Raw genomic sequence first — 19,524 nt, 5'->3', positions numbered from 1 at the left:
TCACAGACGTTATAGTTAGCTGGACATTTCACTCGTAAAAACCAATGAAATTCCCCCGTTATTGTTAGTTAAGCTAACTATAACTCGCGCACCCGCAATCCACTGCTGATGACGTCACATATAACATCACTCATGACATGGTCACTGACATCACTCATGACATCACTGATGACATCTCAAATGACATCACTGATGACATCATCCAGTGAATGTGTGTTTTTCTGAAAATTACATATGTTTTAAATATGTATATCTCAAGGTCGATGGAAGAATAAATGGGTATATAAGTGTCTAAATGGATGATTTCTTTTGAAAAATATATTTTGTAACTGACTGATAAAGTTTATCAAAGTGAATACATGGCTTAGTGAGTAATGTTTTAATATGTAAATATCTGTATCAGTCTCTCACTTTGTGTATAAGTGGCTGCATGGGTTGGTGAGTAGCTACATGGGTGTCTATATAGGTTATTAGTTGGTTTTTTGAGTATCAGTCTGAGTGTCTGCATGGTTTGGTGGGGGGTATTACGTAGTGCATAGGTGCATGAATGAGTGACTCACTGTATGTGTTGAAGACAGCATGTGTGCAGGACTGTATGGGTGGATGAGTGTGTGTATGGGTGTGTTAGTGAGTGAATGACTGTCTCAATAGTGTCTCCATGAGTAACTAGTTATGTTTTAAACTAGTATATGTGACTATTGGTGTATATAAGTGAGTATATGTGCTAGTGAGAGATTGGAAGAGTTCCTGTATCAATAAGTATGTGTTTCTATAAGTGATTGTTTAATAGACCAAGTATGTGTAAGTTTCTGTAGAAGTAAGTGTGGTGGTGTGTGTATAACTGTATATGAAGGTAAATGGATGTTTGATTCTTTATTAGCATGAGTGACTATGTGTGTGAGTAACTCTATGGATGAGTGGCATTGTGTAACAGGATGTACAGGTGTATGAGTACATATGAGTGAGTACATGTATGAGTGACTGTATAGGACTGTTGGTAAATGAGTAGATGTGTATGTGGTTCTTAGAATTACAGAAGAGTTTGTTGAAACTGGTATTGGAATTTCCATTAATTTTTTTTTTTTTAGTCTCTATTTTTTATTGTGTGTATCAAAGGTTATATTAGGGTGAGAGGAGGTCTGCCACTTTTTCACAAGGATGATGTCATCAGTGATGTCATCAGTGATGTCATTTGAGATGTCATCAGTGATGTCATGAGTGATGTCAGTGACCATGTCATTAGTGATGTTATATGTGACGTCATCAGCAGTGGATTGCGGGTGCGCGAGTTATAGTTAGCTTAACTAACTATAACGGGGGAATTTCATTGTTTTTTTACGAGTGAAATGTCCAGCTAACTATAACGTCTGTGAAACCTATGGTTTTTTCACTGAATTTGCAAGGTTTTTTAAATGCTAATTCCTAACTATAACGTGTGTGAAACCCATGGTTTTTTCAGTGAATATATATATATATATATATATATATGTGTGTATATATATATATATATATATATTAATATCTAAGTTGATGTAGAGATATTTGTAATTAATGGCAATAAATGTTTTAGTCATATTGTTATGAATTGACTTTATATTTTTTGGGGGTGAGTTGTAAATATTTTGGTGATGTTCTATATTTATTTTTTAATTTAAAGATGTGTATATAATGTTTCTGTTGTAATATTAAGTTATATTATCCCTCCTACTTTTCCCCTCTACCCTTCTTTCCCTTGCGCTCATCTCCCCCCTTCATTCCTTCCTTATTGGTACTTACAATTCCTTGGAATCTTGATGTGAAGCTCACAGTAGAATGTTCTTTGAAGCTCCGTTCGTCAGTTGGTGCCTGAGGAGCTTGTTCTAATAAACCCAGTTCTCCTGTAATTGGAGTCTTCTTTATTTAACAATTTGGCAATGAGAATAGGATCCGAACCCACGCGTGCAAAGCACAATTGATGAGCAATCATTCCATCAGGGTGCCTTTCCTTTGCTGATAGGCACAGCCAATTACCATATATGAGGAACATTTCTCATTTTGTGTGTGTACATTTCTCATTAAATTTTATTTTCCAATTTGATGTCCTTATGTGTACTAGCCTTTGTGGTTTATCACATGAAAGTACTTTTATCAGCATCTTCTTAATTTGATTGGACTGTCTTGTTCTACTTTTTTTAGTTTCTCCTTTACATCTTCTGTGCTGCTCTTCTTTCCTTTTCATCTCTCCTTTTTTCTGAGTATTTTCCATCTTTCTTCTGTCCTTTCTGCTTAATTATGGCTTCTTTTGCTATGTCACAACCTCCTTCCTTCTTGAATGATGTGGGTGAGCCAGTTATTCCTCAGAAAAAATGGGTGAATCTTTTAGAATCTTATTTAATTGCCATAGGTGGTGATAGATTTTCCTCTGTGCGAAAAAACATATTCTCTTACATAATTTGGGTAAACATGCCAGACAAATTTTAGATGATATTCCTGCTCTTGCAGAGGAAAATCAAAGAATCAATGAAGATGCCCTGGGTGATACTCAACTTGATGTTTATCACAACACCCTTAAGAAATTGAAAATTCAGTTTGGGGAAAAATTGAATGTGGTTTAGGAACGCCATACATTTTTCTCTAGGTCACAAGGAAAGAATGAGAAAGTAAATAACTACATAGCAGTGTTGAGAGGGATAGCTGCAACATGCGATTTTGGCTCTTTGACGGAATCCTTAATCAGGGATTAACTGGTGAGGTGTACTAGTGATAAGAAAATTCAAGAAACATTATTGGCTGATGCTCCTGACCTTAAACAAGCAATAGACATCGCAAAGAGCATAGAGCATACCACCTTTTGTATGATTGAAATGAGAGATACTGTAGATGTCAAGCAAGTTAGTGATAACAGTGTATATAAGGTATTGGGGAGGGAGGATAAAAACAAACCTGCAACTATTGAAAATCCTAAGCAAAAAAGTGAACCTACAAAATTCAAATGTTTCAGATGTGGCAACTCAAATCATTTGGCCAACAATATCAGATGTCCTGCCAGAGCAGTAATATGCAGGTAGTGCAACAGGCGTGGGCACTTTTCCAAAGTTTGCAGAGACATATAAAATGTCACACACATGGTTAATTGTGAAGGGGTTCAGGGCGAAGATATAATCTTTCAAATTGCAGATAAAGTAGTAGAGTCTCCAACAGCAATTATCCTATGTGCGATATATTTTTAGATGAAGTTCCTTTTAAGGTGTTTGCGGATTCATGCTTCCCTTATACTGTGATTAATAAATCCTATTTTATGGAAAATTCTAAGGAAAAGGTGTACACTCTTTTGCCTCCCGATCTCAATCCCGGAGGTTATAATAATGACCCCATACCACTGGCTGGAATGCTTGTTATGCAGATTAGTTTCAAGAACAGATCTACCATAGAGAAAGTGTATATCACAAAAAATGGTTCCAATCGACTGGGGTGGAAACACCAAAAAGATCTAGGGATCAAGCTGGATCCCAATGCCCCGGAACCTGTTTATCTTGTTGACAAATCAGCTATTGGTAGTGACATATACGAGAATTTCCCTGAAATTTTCTCAGACAAATTAGGCTTACTTAAAGGTTACCTCCACAAGATCAAACTTAAAGATCAGTATAAGCCAGTAGTACATAAGGCCAGGTCTTTTTCGCTGCTTTTTTGAGACCCACTGGTAAAAGAATTGAACTGGTGGGAAACCAATGGAGTCATTGAGAAGATTGAGCACTCCGAATGGCTCACCCCCATTGTTATAGCAGCCAAGGAAGGGGGTAAGAGTATCAGGTTGTGTGTCGATCTGAGAGATCTAAATGCTAATATTTGGGTGAACAGGCACCCCCTCACTAATATTAATGATATGCTCAGTGTCATACAGGGAGCAAAGTACTTTAGTGTATTGGATCTCTCATCGGCTTACCACCAGGTAGCTTTCCATCCCGATTCCAAGGCTCTCACTTCTTTCATAGCTTCATTTGGTGCCTACCAATTCCGTAGAAAGTGGTTCAGACTGGCATCTGCTGCGGCAGTGTTCCAGCATGTCATGCAACACATATTGCAGGGTGCTGAAAAGGTTTTATGCTTTCAGGGCGACATTCTAATGTATGGCAAGTCAATAGAGGAACACAACAAAGTTCTGGAGAATGTTCTGAGGAGACTGAGCAAGGCCGGGTTCACCACACAGAAAGACAAATGTAAAATTGGGGTGGAGTCAGTAGTGTATCTTGGGTACACTATTACAGCTGAGGGAATGAGTCCCAAAAATAGTCTTGTGGATTCTGTCAAATTAGCTCTTGCACCTTTCAATAAGGAAGAGCTCGAGTCCTTCTTAGGTTTAGTGGAATACATGTCTAAGTATGTAAAAAAAAATGCTGACAATGTGCATGCACTTAGGACCTTGTTAAAGAAGGGTACCCTATTTTATTGGAGTGCAAAGTGTCAAAATGAGTTCACACGTATCAAGCAAGCCATCACAGAAGCACCTCTTTTGAGTGCGTTTATTCCCAATGCCAAAACAACCTTAACCACAGATGCTAGCATGAAAGGGTTGGGTGCCTCACTCACACAAGTTATTGATGGGAGAGAAAAGTTAATAGCTTTTGCATTCAGAACACTTAAGGATCCTGAATGTAACTACTCTACCATAGAGAAGGAAGATGTTGCTTGTTTTTGGGCAATAAACCATTTTAAATTCTTTGTATGGGGAATCCCATTTACCTTAAGAACTGATCATAAGCCTATATTGCCAATGTTCTCCACTAAATGCATTGAAAAGGCCACCCCCAAGTCTCCAAGTGGGTATTATGTCTACAAGGTTTTAATTACAACATGATATATGTACCAGGTAACAGGAACCAGGTAGCAGCCTGTTTGTCTAGACTTCCCATTGAGACTGAAGATTCCTGCATACACTATGCCCGCCATCAATAAGAATGAATGGGAAAAATGTGAACAGGACGACGAAACCCTTTCGTCCCTCAAGGTCATCATTAGTAAGGGGTGGCCCAAGAATCTCAAGGAAGTTCCTGAGAATATTAGGCCCTTCTGGATTGTAAAGGACGAATTGCAATCATTGACAACAATATACACAGGTGCAATAAAATCATACCACCCAGAGGCATGTACGAACGCATCATTGAGATTGCCAACGAAGGTCATCCTGGTAGGAGTATGACAAAAAGTAAGATCAGAAATAGCTACTGGTTTCCTAACATGGATGCCATGACAGAAAAAGTGGTGAAGGATTGTTTGGCCTGTGGCTCCAGTGATAAAACTAAAATCACTGGTAAAGCCCCACTTCTTCCCATTCCTGTACCTTCCAAGCCATGGGACAGGTTGGGATTAGACATCATTGGCCCCCTCAATTCACTCAATTTCTCTCAGAGATTCATGTTTGTGTTAATTGATTATCACTCTCATTGGATTGACATCAAGTCTGTTACAAGCATCACCACTCCTGCACTTATTGAATTTCTTAAAGACATTTTTCTAAAGAAAGTATTCCTAACACATTAATTACTGACTATGGGGTGAAATGTGCTTCTCATGAAATGAAACAGTTTGTAGAAACGTTGTCCATCCAATTGGCTCTTGTCTCCAAGGAACCTGTTGATGATGCTGTAAGGAAGATGTTATAGGCTTACCATACTACTCCAAATAGTGTTTTAGGAGTATCTCCATTTATATCCCTCATGGGAATAAATCCTGGGTTCCAAGTTGACCCCGAACTGGCTCAATGGTGGGTGTCCTGTTTTGGTAGACAGAATGACTGTCTTAGACAGAGTGAAAAGTCATCAAACAGATTCCAAGTCCCGGCATGACCAGAAATCGGGTACGCGCAACAGAGAGTGGCATGAAGGGGAGTGGGTTGTTATCAAGAGACCTAATGTAAATCGTTTTAAAGTTTCTGCTTTCTCTAAACCATTGAGAATTAGACACATTAACAACAACTCTATGGTATTGGAAGATGGCAGTACTTGGAGCGTGAACAGAGTTGCAAGATGTTCCAAAGTGTGCACGCCCGAGTTTGTTAAGGACGAAGGAACAGATGCATTCTTCTCCAGTCCCGAAGAATCCAGGGATGTCAGGAATCGTCGTCCTCCTAGTTGGCAAACGGTCTATGAAATGTAACCTTTTTCTTTAGTTCAGCATTATGTATCCGTGATACTTCTGTTCTACCTTGTTTTAAATTTTCCTTATGTTCTTCTTGCTCGTCCTTGTGCAAAGGAAATGTGTTGTAATATTAAGTTATATTACCTCTCCTACTTTTCCCCTCAACTTTTCTTTCCCTTGTGCTTATCTCCCCCTTCATTCCATCCTCATTGGTCCTTACCATTCCTTGGAATCTTGATGTGAAGCTCACAGTAGAAGGTTCTGTGAAGCTCCATTCGTCAGTTGGTGCCTGAGGATCTTGTTCCAGTAAACGCAGTTCTTCTGTAATTGGAGTCTTCTTTATTTAACAGTTTCATTTTTATTTGAAATAATTGTTTTATGTAAAAAGCATTTTTTATATTTTTTAATGGCATTGTAATCATTTTGGCGATATGTTTGTAGTTGATATAGAGTGAATCGATATTTTTTTAAAAATTATATGTTTATTTAAAGGTGACAATATTTTTGTTTCCGATAGTTTTGATTTTGATATAAGTAAAACACTACATTTTTAACAACAATATTGTGTTCTCCATATTTGTGCTTTTATATTTTAAGTAATGGAAGGCAATATTTTTTTATATATATTTATTGTCTGATGTTTTTGTGTTTCGATATTGTATGCATTAATATTATGTCAGTGCTTATCAACATAACCTGAATGCCATTGACATGTGGCCGATATTTGTTATAAAATATAACCTGATTAAGATTATTTTTTAAACTTGTTTAGTATACTTATGTCAAAGGCCTCCATGATTGTGCAGTTTGTGGATGAATCTGTCAATTAGACCTTGAGATGTATATCGTGGGCAGAATAACATGCTGTACATGCTATATATGCTTTGTATATACAGTGATAGTTTGAATTCTTAAATTTGATTGCTATACAAGTTATAGCTGATCGTATATACTTTTGTTTAGTGAACAGCCCACTTGGGTATGATGGTAATGAAGTATCTACTAAAATAGTAGCATTAGGTTTCACAACAGAATGGCAGAGCGTGGTGTTATGCCACAAATGGAAACGCCACGCTCCGACATTCTGAAAACGCAGGTATGCACAGTATTTACAATAATATGGTGCACCCCTGTGTTCCCCCTGATGCTAAAGTTAGCTGCCTTGCATCACTCAGGGACCCTTTCATCATAGTGCAAGGGTGCCTGCGTTGCAGGGAATGATTGTTCATGTGCATTAAGGTATCTCGTCCTGCACATGCACAATCAGTAATGGTGATTTGTAACTTCCATGTGTGCTGCAGAATTCCAGCCCATATACAAGTTGTAATTTGTCATTATTTAATATTGTTTATTTGCAGGAAGGGACACCTTCCTGCACATGAACAATCGCTAATGGTGACATGCTCTTTCTATGCGTGCTGCAGAATGCAGCACACATAGGAAAAGAAAAAACTAGAAGAAATTAATAATTTCTCCTAGCTGTGCCAGTTTAAGACCAGATTTTCCTTGGTCTTATTTCTGGGGCTGCCCCATATTTACGCTAGTCTTGTAAATAGGGAACAGCGTAAATGAGCAATGGGTGTTGCAGCAGAAAGGCCATTGCCCGCCCCTTTCACGCTAAGTGCTGTGTGAATAGGGGCATTATTTACAAGGCACTGCTATGCCAGGCTAAGTGGCTTAACGCCGCCTTGTAAATAAGGCAAAGGAGTTATTGCCACCAGAAAGTCAAAAAAGTGACATTCTGGTGGCGACAACCCCTTTTAAATATGCCCACGCCACTAGATGCCTATGTTTATATACGATTTCTCGGACTTTAGCATGTTCTGAATTATATGCATTTGTGAACCTATGAGGGCCTTTCTTTAAATCAATCAATCAATCAGGGAAATGTGAAGCGCGCTACTCACCCGTAAGGGTCTCAAGGCGCTGGGGGGTGGGAGCAGCTCCGGTCAGTCGAAGAGACAGGTCTTGAGGGTCTTCCTGAAGATGTGCAGCATGGGGGCGCATCTGCTGTTGGTCGAAGCTCATTCCAGGTCTTTGCCACAACAGAGGAGAAGGCTCTTCCACCTGTTCTGGCCCAGCAAATGTGCAGGGTTTCGGCGAGGTCGGCGGATCGGAGGTTTCTCCTGGGTATGTGGAAGGCAATTCTTTCTTTGAGATATTGGGGTCCGGTGTTGTGGGGCATTTGTATGCTTGGGTGAGTCTGGCTGTGGTGTTCTGTATAGTCTGGAGCTTGCGGAGATTTGTTGATCCTGGTGTAGAGGGTGTTTCTGTAGTCCAATCTGCTGGTTATGAGTGCGTGGGTGATGGTCTTTCTAGATCTGGGGGTGATCCATTTGGAGGTCTTGCGAAGGATGTGGAGGGTGTTGAAGCCGGTGGAGGTGAGGACGATGGTCTGTCTGGTCATTGAGAGGGTGGGGTAGATGCTTTTTTCTTAGCTGTATTAGAAGGTTCAAAAATGACATCCTCTCTATTTAAGGCTCTAGTTTTTTTTATTGCCACTTCTAAAATTGAACTGGGATATCCTCTCTGTAAAAAACGGTTTCTCATTTCACTCTTAATTTTACTGTATTCCTGCACTGTGCTACCAGCTCTCCTGGCATGATAATATTCACTAAAAGGTATACTTTTGATCAATGGAGTGGGACGCGAGCTGTGTGCATGGAAGATGGTATTCCCTGCTGTCGGTTTTTGAATACCACTGTACATGCTCTTGCCAACCCAGACCCGAATGTCTAAAAACTCTATTGACGTGGTATTCATCTTTCCTGTGAATAACATGTTAAGGTTGTTCACATTAAGATCATATATAATGAGTTTTGCCTCGGCCTCTGTACCCTGCCACAGTACAAAACATCATCTATGAATCTAAGACAGAGAGTGGTGTTTTTGGCCCTGTGTTCCATGGTTGTCCCCCGAGCACCTGCTCCTCCCACCAGCCAAAATGAAAATTAGCATGACTGGGGTTGAAGCAGGTACTCATGGCCGTTCCCTGTTCTTGATGGAATAATTCATTATCAAACAGAAAAATATTCTTAGTCAGGCACCCCTGCATCATTTCTATTGGCTTTTGATTGTGCAATGCAAAAAGATTGCTCTAATTTCCAATAAATGCTGAGTTGCCCTTAGACCATCCTGGTGTCTAATGCTGGTGTACAAGGTAGATGCCTTTAATGTTCTCAGAGCGGTACAAAAGAGGGTGGTGAAGGACGGAGCATCAGAACCAATCAAACACTCACACCCAGTCAACAGATCTGGGTTTGATCCATCACCGTTCTTTAGCCCACTCTGCCACCCCAGTTCAGACATGGCCATATGCAAATCAGTCTGACCCTGTGCCTCATGGGACCAGTCCAGCCTGAACTGCCAAGCCATGCCTTCTCTGGACCGGAAACAAGCTTCCTAGGACCGGTTTCTGGCATTTCAGCCGTCTTCAGCCAGGCTTGCTTGAATCCAGTGGCAAAGTGAGCAAGGGACTCACGTCTGAGCATACCCTGCCAACTTATGGCGAACAAAGCGGTACAAAAGAGGGTGGTGAAGGACGGAGCATCAGAACCAATCAAACACTCACACCCAGTCAACAGATCTGGGTTTGATCCATCACCGTTCTTTAGCCCACTCTGCCACCCCAGTTCAGACATGGCCATATGCAAATCAGTCTGACCCTGTGCCTCATGGGAACAGTCCAGCCCGAACTGCCAAGCCATGCCTTTTCTGGACCGGACTTCTCAGAAGCATATTCGAATCCCACTTTGCATCATATATATAGTTTAAAAATCAGTAGAATCTTTTACATTCGACGGCAATGTTGTCACAATGGGATTTAAAAAATAATCAATATAGCTTGATACATTTTGGAATATGCTATTCTGAGCAGCCTTAAGCGGTCTACCAGGGGGTCTCTGAAGGTCTTTATGGATTTTGGGTATCATGTAAAAAGCAGGAATCATTGGGTGGTCTTGTTTTAAAAAGCTGTATTCACCCCAATCCCAACTAATCAGTTCTTACTCTTTCCAGTACTCCAATCCCTCAATAAATTTCTCCTTAATATTGACATATTTGTCCATCACAATACATATATACACACACACACACACATTCACTGAAACATTTAAGTTCAAACTGACGTTATACACTGAAATTCACCAGCTGTACTTTGCTGCGCTATCTATAACTTTCACGCTTGCCATGCACTGGTTGAGGCCTCACATATTACATCACTCATGACATGTTGAATGACATAATCTATGACATCTCAAATGATTTTACTGATGATATCACTCATGACATCATCCAATGAGTGTTACAGTTGTATGCTTCTGATACTGTAAGCTATTTAGTGAGCTATATATCTAGAGCACGTTTGCTATAACTTCAGTACTGCTAATGAGTATACACATTTGGAACATGCATTGCCTCATAATAGGACTTGTGTGTGTGCAGGGTGTGGGCTGTCCATGTGGAGTTCTTCACATGACAAATACTGTGCGTAGTAGGGAATTCACCATTGGGTTTGAGAGAATGTAGATTGTCAGCTCTCCATGAAATGTTGTGTACAAGGCTTTGTGTAGAAGGGGCTTGGTGACCTAATGGCACTTGGGTGCCTGGAGGGAGTGGCTCTCCATGAAGAGCTGTGCACAGGACAAAGACTCTGCGTAGTAGGGGCTTGGTCAAGTAACTGTGTCTCTCGTAACCTCACCTCTTTATTTTACTCTATGCCTATCTCTTAGTCTCTACCCTCTTTCTGTGCCTCTCATATCTTTTTCAACCCTCACTCTGCACTTCACTCTTGTTTCAGTCTTATGTGGCTATATATATATTTCGCCTCTCTCAACCTGACCCCTCTTTACCATACTTTTCTATATCTGTATACCTAATCACTACAACTTTTACCTCTCTACCTCACGACTCTCTCACTGCCTCTTTTCTTTCTTTCCATGTAGTCTTTGATGCTGACAAATGTATCCTAATTATTCTAACTCCAAATGGTCTCCTCCAAGTTCAGCTTCTGGCAGTAGAAAAATACTGTCAGGAAAATGAACTAAAAACAAACACAGAGAAACTAAAACAATGCTCTCCATAATGAATAGAAATCTATGTACTGCCTTCACAGTCAATAATAAACCAATTCAAGAAGTAGAAACATTGAGATACTTAGGAGTATCGATCGATTTCCAACAGCTTCAAATAGAAAACACATATTCAGACAGTACCTGCTATAAATGACATTTGCAAAATGTCACACACCCATGGAAATACATTTTCACATAACATTGATTGAGTCATTCAGGCCAAGAAAAGAAGTCAAATAGCCTATGGTGTGGAACTTTGAGGGCTTGACAACCTAACATCAAAAATAGGGACTCATGAAAAAAGAGATCTGAAATTCTTTGCTAATGTTACTGTCAGGTTTTCCTACATTGACCATGGAAAAAGACATTGCTTTTCTTCAATTCCGAGATGATCCACAATTGCTCCAATAATGTGGGGCATGAAGAGTCTAAAAGTGGCAGGAGGAAATCGGTTCAATAAGGCCTAGTGAGAGCATTTTTAACTTAGCAGCAAATCAAAATTTGTGATGTACTGGATTGAAGAAGCTGAGAGGGTAAAACTAGACACATCTAGGCTTATTTATGGGACCCCTGAATAATTTTTGCATCATGTAAAGTGGCACATACGTGACACAGGGCTCTCATAAAGATTTATGAAGCCACGCAAGGCTGCCCTGCGTGGCTTTGAGTGGCCTCATAAATCATGAGTAAGGCAATACAGCGCAAATCGCTGCATCACTTTACTCTACAGACAGGAGGCGTTCCATGGGCAGTTCAGTAGGTTTTCCAACGCAACACCCATGGAATTTGACACTGCCCCAGGTTTACAAAGTGAGGTATACATAGAGAAGCACCAAATCTGTACAACCCCGAGGTGAGGCGTAACAAGGAGAAATAACTTTATATCTCCTCCTTTTTTTCCTCTTTTCATGTGTGCTGCATTCTGCAGCATCCTTAAAAAAATAAAAATGCCTCTTTGGATTATTTTTGTGCAGTAAGGTGCCCCTTCCTGCGCAAAAAACAATCTTGCCTGCAACAGAGGCACCCTTTCACCATGGTACAAGGGCGCCTACGTTGTTGATACGCTGCCGAAATGGCGCCAGCGCAAGGAGAAGGAACACGAATGTACTGTATTGCTTAAATACGCTACATTCCGACTCTTTCACTTTAGTGTAGGGCAGCACAGCAAAGTGCCTTGCTGTGCTGCCCTATTCCAAAATGCCATAAATGAGACCCTTCATCTGCAAATCCAGCTTTAAAAATAATGTCAACAAAATAGAAGAGCCAGACAATCAACACAAATTTTACTCTATTAGAATTATAAGGTAAACTGAAAGCCTTCAAGTCAGCCAATAGGACAAGGAGGCTTCTTTGACTGCCCCCAGGCTGCCTTGCCTAGGGTGACCAACTGTCCACATATTTCCTAGCCCATTTGTTATTTGGACCTCTTGTCAATTGACCTTGGTGATTCCTTTCACAGGCGGCTTTTGTCCTCAATTCTGGACATTGGAGCGACCTGCGCTGTCCTCCCCTCAGAGGTTTGTAACCCTCACTACAGGGGCCGGCTCACACTCCTGCTGTGAACTTCCAGGGCCTGCTGCAGTCCCTCCCCGACCTGGCACAGGATGCTATTGGTCCATTATCATTCTGATTGCCAGCCGATTATCACATACAGAATGATAATAGGCCTCTTTGTGTAGTTACAGCATTTGCTAGGACTCCTGCCACAGCCTAGGGTAGGGCAATCTGCTTTTGTTCAGGGGCTGGTGTCATCTCACCAGGGTCCAAGCTCTCATGCTCTGGGAAGGTGTGAGTGGGAGAGGGTTGCATTTTGAAACTTCTTACATGATCAAAGGTACAGACGTCAGATTCGTTGTGTGCCAGCAATTTTAAGGATACAAACGTCAGTTTACCTCTGGTGATTAGTGTATCTGTTTGAGAGATTTTTTGCCATGCACAGAGGGATAATGTGCCTCCAGTGAAGCACAATGTGTAACATGCAGATCAACGAATTGTTTTTTTATGCAGACAGCTCAGTGGGATCCTGTTTTTGTCACAGGGACCCTTTTGTGAATTGCAGTTCATAAAATACAATCCTAATATAGCACAGTGAGGCATGAACCGAAATGAAATAGCAGCCTTATTGTTTTTCTCTAGTCTTTCATTGTTCTCAGGTTGATAATTAGGGCTCCTTTGGATAATAATAATGAATTATTAGTAAGCACAACCCCAACGGTATGTTTTAAATCCAGAGTTTGTATTTCTCTAGACTAAGCAATCTTAGCATATGATGCCTACCAGTATGGATGACATGTGACTCCTATGCATTGTAGTCCTCATTGTTTTAAGCAGGGTCACTGGAATAAGCGGACAGGGAGGGCCAAATTATGCGGCAGGGTTCAGTATATTATACAGTGAGACAAGGAAAATTATGTGGTGCAATGCAGCACATTTTGTAATAGTATTACTTAATTACTTTGACATTTTTTAAACTTGTAAACACTGTCTGGGCATAGGTTGTATCTCATTAGTACCAGTTCAATAGTCAAATATAGCAATAAGCAACAGAAAGGCAACCAGTCACCCTTTTCAAAGAACGTTCTTCTGCGTGGAAATATGTGTTGCTGCATTTCAAATAACATTTGAATCATTTGAGAAAAAATCTGCAGAATATGTGGCATATGATGGAATTTGTGGCAAATGCAGCAAATCTATAATTATGCGAAAATTGAAGTGGCCGGACAATTGAATAATTACAGTGGCACTGGTCTCGAGAAACATTTCCTATAAAATGGTAGGAGGATTTGGCACATCCAATACCATAGTTGGAATGGTCTAAGAGTCTTGCAAATTCAAATACTGTGTTTAGAAATGCGAGATTTTTAAATGTTTTATTCACGCAGGTCATATTTAACTCTGGGGAAAATAGCACTGAATTATCAGACAGCTGTGGCGTGCCCTAGGTGTCGGAAACAAGGGATGAAAATGTTTCATATGGTGTGGGCATGCTCATTATTCTAAGAATATTGTAAGGAGGTAGTAAACTGCATAAATGACGTAACGCAGATATCTATTGAGTTTGCTCCTGTGGTCTGTCTGCTGGGGGATTTCCAAGACCCGCTAGACATAAAACACAACAGGATTTATTGAGTTGGCTCTGGTACTTGCTAGACTGGTGGTAACTATGAATTGGAAGGCACCCTGGCTGCCCAGGGTACCAAAATGGCAAGATGACCTGCTTCGGTGGGCGGGTTATGAGATCTCAATGTTATATAGTAAGTAGGAAAGGGATCAATTAAACGTGTACAAGAATGTGATCATTTATTAGATTCCCTTAAAAGTTTGGATATGAGTGATAATTCTTGGAAAGGAAACTGCTTGAAATGTACTTTGCAAATTAATATATGTAGATCTGAATTGTACTTTGCGAATTAAGATATGTCTATACATGCTGTTATGGGGACCAGACTTAAGGGGGGATGAGGGGGTAAGTAGTAATGGTTATTGTATTGTTGTGCATGTTTTATTATAAATGCCAATAAAATTATGTTTGCAAAAAAAATAACATTGCCTATATGTTGGCTTACACACAAATATGTGTGTGATGAAACGCACTCCAGCACCCGACTCTACCCAACATACCTGCAATGAGTAGCAGTGCACAACAAATAAACTACACATGAGAGCGGGTCTGTGTAGAGAAGAGGGGTTCAATTGGAGGGTGGTACTGATTGAAAGTTGGGAGATGGAGGCCTGGGGGGGGGGGGGCACAACAAAGATTCTCACACCCTCTGGCACCAGCACTAAAGCCAGCTCTGTCAGGGTCATAGCTGTCATTCCTATAACCTGTGCGGGTCTTCCTCAGGCCCTGGCACTTCAGCTGATTGTGGGATGGGCTGGTAGGAAGGCATAATCTATGAATAGAGAGGTTTAATTTTATTGTAATCTGTGTTTCTGTAAAGTTTTTATTCCAACATTTCCAGTTAATGGAGAGTGAACATTACAAGGAGAAAAGCCTACATAACATTACTGAGGTGCTTCAATCCCAGAATCTCCTAGTGCCACATTGTAACCTGCCAGGCAAATGTTCCTGGCTGGAGCCTTGGATGGATTTCTCCCTCATTCTATGAAAAATTGCCTTTTCTTAACAGTGATTTTCTGACTGTGTGTAGGTATATGCTGTTTCAGTAGTGCAACCCAAGCCAAAAGGCAGAGGTCCAAGATAAAATTTAAATCTAGACAACTGTGCCAAATCTTTGAGGGATATATTTACTAACATTTCACGTAAAAGAGTGCAGTAAGGGAAGCTGCTGTGCCACTTCCGGTGAAAGCGAAAGAGTAGAGTAGCACCATATTTTCAAAGATATGATGCATTGGAATTGGGACTGAAAAGGTTTGACATGCAAGTTACAAAATGAACCTCACACAATCTCTCTTTGCACTTCCTATTCAACCTCTTCACCTCTTGGTTCCCTTTTCTATATCTGTTCCCTCCTCTTCCTATTCGTCTCTGCCTCTCTCCCCCACATGCTTTCTCTTGGTTCCCCCATATCACCTTTTATACGTCCCAGCTACATTTTTCTCTTTTTCGCCTTTTCTCTGTCACCTTTCTGGATCTGTGTTTTTTACTTTTTCTCTGCTCCGTATTCTTCTGTTGTCATCTTTTTTCTTTTCACCATCTGTTCTTTCTCTCAGCTGTCAGGCCCTCGCTTGCTTTACTCCTCTCACTGTTCACTCTCATTGTTCCAACCTTCTGTCTCTATCTTTCTCAGCCTATAGCCTTTGCTCCTTTCTCACCATCATTTCGCTTTCTTTTTCACACTCTCTAATAGTGCTTCTGCCTGTGAACAATAAGTCTATGTTCAGGAACACAGCAATGCTTCTGGCACTATTATTTATGATATGGAGGTAGAATTGTGAAATCTGCCTCGTATGTCGGTTATCAAATTCTGCTTGAAGTGTACATGTTTACTAGTTTTTGCATCGTTAAATCTGTCCCGCTATTTGTGAATGTTTTCCCAACACTCAAATATGTAAAACAAACTAAAGAAAATAAACCTATTTTGGCTTGTACTTCTATCAGCTATCTATTTTATAATCGTGCAAAATCGTTAGAATTTGCCCTGTTGCCAGTTGGTCACCCTTACCCAACATACTTAACAAATTTAACAAATCCTAAAGAAAGGGCACTCTTTGCTTTAGCATGAGGTGGTATGTTACCACTCAAAACAACTTTAAAGAAAAGGAAGCTTATATTTGGGAACTGAATATCTGAGCCACTTTTTGCTCAGCTCTCCTTTATACACCAAGGTCAGAAGCTACACTTTTACGAGCTTATTAAACAAGGAACACTGGAGAGCGATGCGAATTGCATTTTCTTCCTGCTGAGCGATATCCCAGAAGAAATAACCAAGTAAATGGTAAGATGTCTTTTGAAAAGCTGAAAGGCAATGTTCAGGAAGATTTAACTCTGCAATGCCCTCATAAACACCTGTATTCACACAGACTTAGGAAGCATCTATGTAGGACTATGTATGAAATATTCCTCTGATTTAATTTGCTCTCTTTTGTATAAATAACATATTTTTTTTTGGGATATCTTTTTGTGAAATATAGTGATATTGTTTGTATGGTCTTTGTGCGTCTCTCATTACCTCATCTTGCTCTAAACACTCTCTCTCTCAGTACATAACCTCCTACATTACTGCAACAGCTCAATGCCACCTCTGTCCTTCTGCTTCATCTCTCACAATAAATTACTCCTTCCTCGCCAACATCCTTTACCTCTTTTTCACTATCATTATCTCTGCTTTCTTTCTCATCTCTTTGTATCTTATTTGAACTCACCCTCTCCCTAAAACCTCTCTATCTTTTTCTATACATCTCTCTAACTAAACTCTGTCTCCATCTTTCTGTCATCACTATCAATCTCACCTCTATCTGTACTTCACCATTATCTATTTTGCCTCTTTTGCCACTCCACCTCATCTCTATTTCTACCGTTCAACATCTCTCTACCTGTCTTTCCGTCTCATTACCTTCTATTTATCCTGCCTTTTTATAGCTCAGTCTTCGTGTTGACCCTGTCCGTACCATTCTATTCTCTCTCTAACTCTCATCTCTCTATACGTCTATCAAAACCTTTCCTCTTTATGTCCTCCACTTCAGCCACTCTATCCCACCTCTATTTCTAACCTACCAATGTCCCTCTTAGAATATCCTTCTCTGTATATCTGTCTCTCTCTCTCTGTCTCTCTACCCCATTCCAAACCATCCCTAGTCCTTACCTCTCTCTCTCTACATAAATCTTTCTCTTTCTAACTTTCTATATATTTCTTTATGTCTACCCCGCCTTTCTCTCTTTACGTTGCATTCCTCCATAGCTCATCAAACTCTGTGCCTCATGTCTTGCTCCACATCCATTTTTCTTTCACTTTACAACCTCTTGTTAGACCGTTCTTTTGACCTCTTTTTTCTTCTGCTGCTTCCTGCACTGTCCCATTTCTGCTACTCAGCAAAGTCTGAGGTCTCTGACTAGGCTGTAAAGTGTACACATAGAAAGAGGAGTAGTGGGACAAGGCACTGGAATAGAATTAAAGAGAGTGAAAGGGAAACCTATCAAATTTTAGGGATTGATAAAAATCCTTAGACCAGTGATTTGAATTTACCTGTTGCAGCCAGAATTACAAATGTGAAGAGCGATTGCTCATTTGTGAATAGGAAAATTCGGTACTCAAAGCTACAGTTACTCATTGTTACATATGCGCTAGCCCACTAAACTAAGTCACGCTGCTCTGTAACGGGAGAAAGGGAATGGTTACACACCGAATTTCAAGTAAAATAAATTATTGTTTCAAGACAAAAAAAAAATCAATATCAAGTGCAAACAGAAATGGCTTTATCAATGCTTATCACAGCTTTCATTTGCTACTTTTTGACTGGTTGATGCCAGGCAGCTTAAGCTTGTGTTTGTGTGTCCCCATTTCTGAAAGTCATATCATTCAATATTTGTATTGTTTTTTTTAGCATCATCATGGCTTCAATTATCTTCTAATAGAGAAACAAAGTATAGTTGTTCAAAATAGTGGAACACTGATAATGTTTTGCTTCGGGCACATAAATGGGTAAATGGCACTACTAATAATTGTGGGTGCATAAGTGTGGGAACTTCAAAACAAGCTCCTAATCTTTAAAGTTAAAATTAAGTGTTGGAAATCCATGCAGTTAGCTGGCAATTGATAGATATGGATTAAGGGAAGTCAATGTTAAGGTCTACACTCTGTTTGGGGTCTATGTTTGTATTTACTTTATCTTTTTAAAAAGTTTTTATCAGAACTCCTTTCAGAGGGCCAAAGGGCAAGCAGGAGCTAGCATTTAACCCCTGATGCCCCTGGGCTTGCCTTACCATGGGTCCTAAGCAACTTGGCTAAGTACCCTTTCAGCACTTGACTCTCAGTAGTACTGTAGGTCGAGCAGTCAAAGGCTTCCCAGGAGGAGAGGGGTAGATGCAGGGAGTAAACACAGGGTTGCACCTCTAAAAATGTACAATAGTAGTAATAAATGATCGTCCAGTCAAATATTTGCTTTTATAAAAAAAAGGAGTATTTTTATATGAACACACAAACTAAAATATTTCATACACAAACAATACATACTGTCCCTTGAGTTTTTGGCTCTAGTGTTCGATAGGGAGGTCCCTGAGTCCCACTTCCCTCCCAGTAATGGTAGCGCTTATTCCCCATTCACTACAGGTGAATTCAGGTTAAGCCCACTACTAGTCTGAGTCTCAGGAGTGTCACCCAGACTCTTCCAAAAGTCAAAAGTGTTCCAGAGCCCAAAGGGCTACATGGCAGAACAAGTTCCCCTTCAGCCCTTCAGCCCTGTGATCAGTCTCCGACTTTACTCTGCATATGGGGAATGGCCCGGTCAGTGCAACCACGGCTAATTTCATAGCAACACCTTCTGGCATAACGGGTTGCTGAGGTACACAAGCGGTGTTTCGATAGGTGCAGCAGCAGTTTTCTGAAATCTAGCTACAGGGATTCAAATGGCAGGAAACCCCACCAGACCTCGCTCTATTCAAGTGCTCTCCTCTTCATCATAGAGCACACTGGTGTAGGCAAGGAGGCAGGCGCTTGTGCTCCAGGCTCCAGGGGCAGGTGGTCTTGGATTTTCCTCAGTGAAGTCCTGTCACCCAGCTGGGAGTCTGGCAGATTTTACCTCCCCTCCCCTTCCTCCTCCCAGTACCTTTCACAGGCAGAAGTTTTTCAGGGCTTTTCTTCCTTGACATGATGCCTGACGGGCTGATTGACAGTTGATAGTTTAGGGGGCCAGAAGCTCCCTTTTTATATTTCCA

The sequence above is a fragment of the Triturus cristatus genome, chromosome 9 (genome assembly GCF_964204655.1).
Source record: "Triturus cristatus chromosome 9, aTriCri1.1, whole genome shotgun sequence".
NCBI lineage: Eukaryota > Metazoa > Chordata > Amphibia > Caudata > Salamandridae > Triturus > Triturus cristatus.
This window is presented reverse-complemented; position numbering follows the sequence as displayed.